The following is a 6,461-nucleotide window of genomic DNA, read 5'->3' as shown; positions in this document are numbered from 1 at the left end:
AATGCAGCGAGCAAATACAGAATGCCAGACAACTTATGCTCACTTATATCAGCTTGACTTTGAAGTAAAGAACAACAAAGGAATATTTATATCCAACACCTATTCACAACACATTTCAACATATACTGAGGAAAGGAGAAAAGGAAAATCTAGAATCATGTACATCATTGACAAAAGCAAGCCAAATTAACACATTTACACACATCATTTGAGTTGATCACAAGTGACACCACATTCAAGTGTTTTCATAAATTCTAGTTACTCAAAAGCTATTGTCCTTGTCTTCGTCATACGCCAATCATTTTCAATATAGGACATAATCTGAGGTATTCAATTAAGCAAAACAAGCGAAATGAACTTTCCACTTATCTTGAAGTCTACCATACTTTAAAGTTTATCATTGATCATCATAAACATCATAGTTTGACGCTCAAGTTGACCCATGCATAGAAGTAATTCCATCTTTTTGACGTCATCACAAAGAATCATTGTTGCTTTGATGCGTTGATCTGTGGTGGTCAACTCAAACATAGGGAATTTAGTGATGGAATAAATTTGATCACGAAGATCAGATTGGTCACGATTTCCAATCTCATCAATCAAGGCACCCATTCGTTTGTCTTGGCTGTCAGGAAAGTTTTTTTTATAACCTCAACCATACCCTTAAGAAATATCTCAGAATCATTCTCCGGGTTCTTTTTTATTTTCTTGCATTTCTCCTTTTCATTGACATTAGATGACCTTTTGGTATACTCGCTTTGTTTATTGGTTTGTTGCGATCCAACTTCTTCAGGTTCAAATGCTTCAACACTTTCATTTTGAGATGCTTCAGGAATTGTAATATGACTAGAACCAGCTTCTTCATAGCCATCACGATCAAAGGAAATCCCAAACTCATATCATTAAACAGTATTGAGGATTGACTCATTTGAATTTCCTCAATAGCATCTAATGGGCCTTCTGCAAACTCCCCTATTGCTCTATCCTTGCCAAAGATTTCCTCCCAATCCACAAACATCGGCCATTTTTTCGTATTCATATTTTTGGAATTTGGATCAACCTAGCAAATAATCACAAAATAAAACAAAGCAACATAATATTACTCAGTAATAACTGTTTCAGAGAACACATATACAAATACATAACTATAATCATGAACAACTAGAAATCTCTCTAAGCTGTACAAATCTTCGAAATCTAAATTTATTGGACTCAACTTTTACATATTCAAGCTATAAGACTTATTAATGCTCACTGTAGCAGCTATGTATGAGTTGTAGCAACTACGTTTGGGTTGACAATAATACACGAATACATATACTAATAATAACTTTAAGAAAGTACTAATTACCTTTAGGAAGTCATCCCAAAATTTGGGATCATCAACTATTATAGCTCCATCACTGTATTGAAATCCCAATCCAATTCAGCTCTTTAGCATAGCTATACTTGCATAACATTTCTTCCAATATCTCATTTTAAGTAAGACATGTGGTTCACCTTTCAAATCCGCTGTTATGATGATATTCACATAAATAACATTCTAATTCCTTTAGGTATCCTGGCTTTGAGGTTCCATTATCACCTCTCCAACCATTAACACATAACTCTTTTAATCCATCTAAGAGTTCATTCTTCTGCTGCAGTCCATGTCCTTCTTGTTAGAAGAGTTGAATATCTTGATCATTTTGATGTGTGGGGAGATGTTTGACTACTCATTTTGCCTTTATATTCTTGTGGAATAGATTATAAAAATGAATAAGAATAAAATAATAATGATAATAACAATAATGCACACATAAAATAGTTGAAAAAATTTATAACCTTGTCATGAACTAATTCTAGAAACACTTGATATAAAAAGACAAAATGTAGGAGAAACTGATATATTCAGAATGTAGTAGGCTCTCCAGATTAGTATCTTAAAAGATATTGCATTCGACAGGTGTTCGTGCAAACATTCACAAGTGGAATTCGGTCGAGAGATTGACTAGCTTCAAGTGAATACATTGTCTACAATATATAGGTAAGTTCCTTTCTCTATATCCTTGCATGTAGACATTATCAATTTGTTCCTTCTCTAATCACCATCTTTATGGTTGCTGCAAATAAAATTTAGGAAGAGCAATACTAATTCCTTTCTTTCCATATGCATACTTATAATATATTTTTCTTTTCCTCTATCAACTTTCATAAATTATAATCTGCACCAGTGTTGCGAGATTCTTTTAGTTTTAGGAGATTGGAGTTGTAAAATTAAGTCAAATTTTATTAGTAGAGGAAGTGATGCAGAGTAATAATTATAAAATATTAAGAAAACCACAAATTTCATAATAACAAATTCCAAAAGTTATAACAATAATTCAAGATTCTCAATTAACTAGTATAAGGTCTAAAACATAAGAGAGATTCTAACTTCTGATAAAAGGCTGACCTTAAAAGCCCAAGCTAGCGAAATTAATCGCAAAAAAAAAAACTTAACGTGTTATCACTGATTAGATCTTGCATTCCACATTGATTGAGTCAACTCATCCCTCCAAGTGGTCCGCTCTTCAGACTATTCAACAATATCAATATGTTCAGGTTTATTCTCAACTTGTTCTTCTATATCCATGTCTAAAAGATCCACATCCATCTCTCTACGAATATAGTTGTGAATCAAACAACAAGCACTTATAAATATGTTATGAACTTTAAAAGAGTACCACGATGAGGTCCTAAGAATTCCCTAACGCCCTTACAAGAGACAAAACTCCCTTTCGATAACATTACGAGCCTTAACATGCTTCATATTTAACAAAAATCTATACCTCGGTAAGCTGAAAGAAAACCTTTTCTGTTTTATATCCTCCATCACATAAATAATAATTACCTATAATATAAACATAACATTTAGTTACTTTTCTATTCTTTTCATGTACAGTTACCTTCTCAAAAAAATAAACACATTATTCTTTTTGTGTTCTTATATGCTTGTGTACATGGCATACCCTCAGGAAGTTTTAAACACTTGCGCCGCACTACAACGTCTTATAATACATGACCATCAGCAGATGATCCTTTCTAACCAAGTAACACATAAGTAAAATTGAGATTACTATCACAAACTCCCAATACATTAGTAGCTATATCACCATTCCTTGTCCTGTATCTTGATTTGTACTCAGATGGAACTTTAATGTGAATGTACGTACCATCTAGTGCACCTAAACAACCCTATAAAAGATATAGAGTTATCTCGTACTAAAACTAATTCTTAGTAAAATTACATTATTTAGTCATATACAAATGCTAAAATTAGTCTCACTTACCATAAACATTTCCATCCATCTTCAATCTGAGGATCGATTTAGGATTGACAAGGAACAATGGTAGTTAGTTTGAGTATAGCTCTCAAGAACTCATTAAAAGCTTGACTTACGCTCCATCCAGATTTAATATAATCGACCTTGATAGATCTATTCTTCTCGTGATGAACCAAGATGTTTAAGAACATTGCTAGCTTTTCACTACTTGACATATATTTACCATCAGTCAAACTTGAGACATCCTTAATTAATAGAACTAAATTATGAAAGGCATTTCTATCCATTCTTAACTTGTCAATACATACAATATCACTATCATTTATGATACAATTTAAGTGAGAAATAACTTTTGGTATTCGGACACTCATACGGTACCTAATCTCATGCACATTTCTGTATTTCCTTCTTAGTGAATGACCATAAATAGCCATAGAAGGGAAAATAAGGACTACAAGAAATTGTTGGCTCATTATCTCCTCAAAAATAACAGAATCAGTACCCAAAAGATGTTGAAGATCCATAATAACACCTAAGTTTTCATAATAATTAGACAAAATCAATACACACAATATTAACAGAAATCTTTAAATTTTAAGCATAAATACATGGTGATGATGTTGTTCAGAAACTTTCAACCCACAAAATACTAATTAATTTGCAAGGACATTTCAATTAACCTATTTACAACCATTTGGGAACGAGAACAAAAGAAAAGAAAAAAAGAAAAAAGTTCAAACCTGTATAAACCTACACGGCTAATAGTGATGATGTTGTTAAGAAATTAACCCTACATGCTATGACTTCTCCATAGCCAAAGAAGAGAAAAGATCGTGAAAGAAAAAGGAAAGACGTTAAAAAGTAGAGTAGCGTGAATGCTTACTAATTCTAAAGGATGTATAGAGAAATTTAGGGGCAATTCGGTCATTTCATTTCCTTGTCCAAGTATTAGTAAACCTTGGATTATTAATCCCTAGGTATCCTTGGTATTAGATAAGACCACATATGATGTATTAAGTTATCCATGTATTAGGTATGCTTGAGTTGAATTGGGTAACCAAACATTGTATTAGGGGGATAAATTTTTTATCCAAGGACTATTTTAATTAATACATCCTACCAAACGACTCCTTTGTGGAATCATCCAACCTTTTTTCTTAATTTTTATAAATAAATTGATTTTCAATCTCAATTTCTTGATAGAATTCCTTGCACTATATAATATTTCGTAGGATTCAACCTCGACTCTTAATTGAATATTTTTATTGACAGTGACATTTTATTTTCTTAATGATTTTTAAGATAATTTGAGTATTATGAATTAACTACAAGTTGCTGCCAAAATATTAGCATCCAAATGAAGCCCGTGGTACATACAATTAAGCATCCAGGTCACATGACAATGTCAAAAGTATCAACAGATTTTTGGTCTCCTTCACATTGCTGATTTTAAACTTTTTCCATTAATTTAATCTACAAATAAATCAAGTTCAGATGAAGTGAATTGGATTTAATCAAATTAAATCTATATAAAAATTTAATAATTCCACAATTTAGAAATTTCATCTTCATAAGTGTCTTTGTATACTCAACTAGGTTTTCTATCCACAAAGAGTTAATTTTGTTATATATCACCAGAGGCCACCTTTTCTTTTTCTTTGTAATTACATAAAAGTCAGTATCAATAAACATTTAGCAATAGCAAATTCATAATTAATGATTTAACAAGAGAACACACCAAGTTGCCCACATATCACAATAGATGTTGTTTTACCAGTATTATGCGATTTTCAATTTTTTTTTATTCTTGCACTCATTTTCTGCAAATAATTTGTTTCTTCCTCCGTTTAAAAAAAATGACCTACTTTTCTTTTTAGTCTGTTTAAAAAAGAATGACCTTTTTCTTTTTTTGATAACATTTTAATTTCAACTTTCCACGTGACATGTTTAAGGCCACAAAATTAAATGACAGTTGTGTACATTTCACATAACTTTAATTTAAGATCACAAGATTTAAAAATCCTTTTTATTTCTTAAACTTCGTGCCAAGTCAAACAAGATTATTCTTTTTGAAATGGAGGGAGTATTAAAAATAAAAAAATCCATAACAAATGAGTTAGTCGAGTTACTAACAATATAAACAGCTCGAGTTGTAGACTTCTTAGTTTTTTTGTTATTGTTCACAAATCACAATGGTGATAGAAAATAGTGTTGTTGAAGAATATAACCAACTTAAAGTATGCATGATTCAGATCTTACCTTGAATTCTTCTCTGGCCCAATAGATGAGAAGATCCTTGAAATCATAATATCAAACTTTATCAAAATTATTTGTCAATCGAAGAGAGTTAGTTGCAAATGGTTTACACAATATTTCCTATACAAGTATGTTTCTTGTACTTTCTCTGAGTAAACTGAATTCAAGCATTATGAACTTCTCCTACACATTGTTTTTTAGTTTGGGTTAATAATATAAAAACTAAAAAATATTCTTATCTAAAATTAGGGATAGGAAAGCAAACCAGGTTTAAAGATCTTATGAAACTAATGAGTTTAGGTCGCATCCTTATCATAATTCATCTATATAAGACTTATATGAAGATTTTTACTGATCTTTTTTTGACGTCGTTCACCCCCCACCCCCCCAATTATTTTTCTCAAGTTTCGCTATCCGGAATCATTCCTAAACATCATGAGCTCTTTCCAAACATAAATCATAATCCTTGAATCCATAATTCAATTCAAGGATCAGTTAGGAGTCAATTCAAGTACGAGTTAAGATCAAAGTCAAGTGAAGTTCATAAAAGTTTTTGAGGTCTTTTACAAATGTTTTAACTTTGTTTTAAGGCTAAAAGTTTCAAGTTAAGCTAAACGTAAAGAGTTGAGTTCATTTCTAAAAAATTATAGGGAACGAAGTATTCTCAAGAAATTTATAAATTTTTCACATTTAAGATAAGAGGAAACTGAGATTTCCAAAAGAGTTTTGAGCAAGAAAAGGGAACAATATCGATTCCAAAAGAGATTTTAAGCTAAGTGTTGAGTAATTATATCAACCCAAAAAAGAAGTTTTTAAAACATATGAGCTAAGTATATATTTGGGAGTAGTATTGAGCACCGATATGGAGATGCGAGTTCATATTAACTTAAGTCTCCATAA

General features: G+C 31.3%; 1 pseudogene; it reads right to left on the bottom strand.

Annotated features, from left to right (window-relative positions):
- Positions 1-387: 387 nt before the first annotated feature.
- LOC138341982 (uncharacterized) lies at positions 388-2,635 on the bottom strand (annotated as a pseudogene).
- Between the last annotated feature and the right edge of the window lie 3,826 nt (positions 2,636-6,461).

Source organism: Solanum lycopersicum, chromosome 2 (genome assembly GCF_036512215.1).
Source record: "Solanum lycopersicum chromosome 2, SLM_r2.1".
Taxonomy (NCBI): Eukaryota; Viridiplantae; Streptophyta; class Magnoliopsida; order Solanales; family Solanaceae; genus Solanum; species Solanum lycopersicum.
Note: the sequence above shows the minus strand (reverse complement) of the source record. Positions and strands in the feature narration are given on the sequence as shown.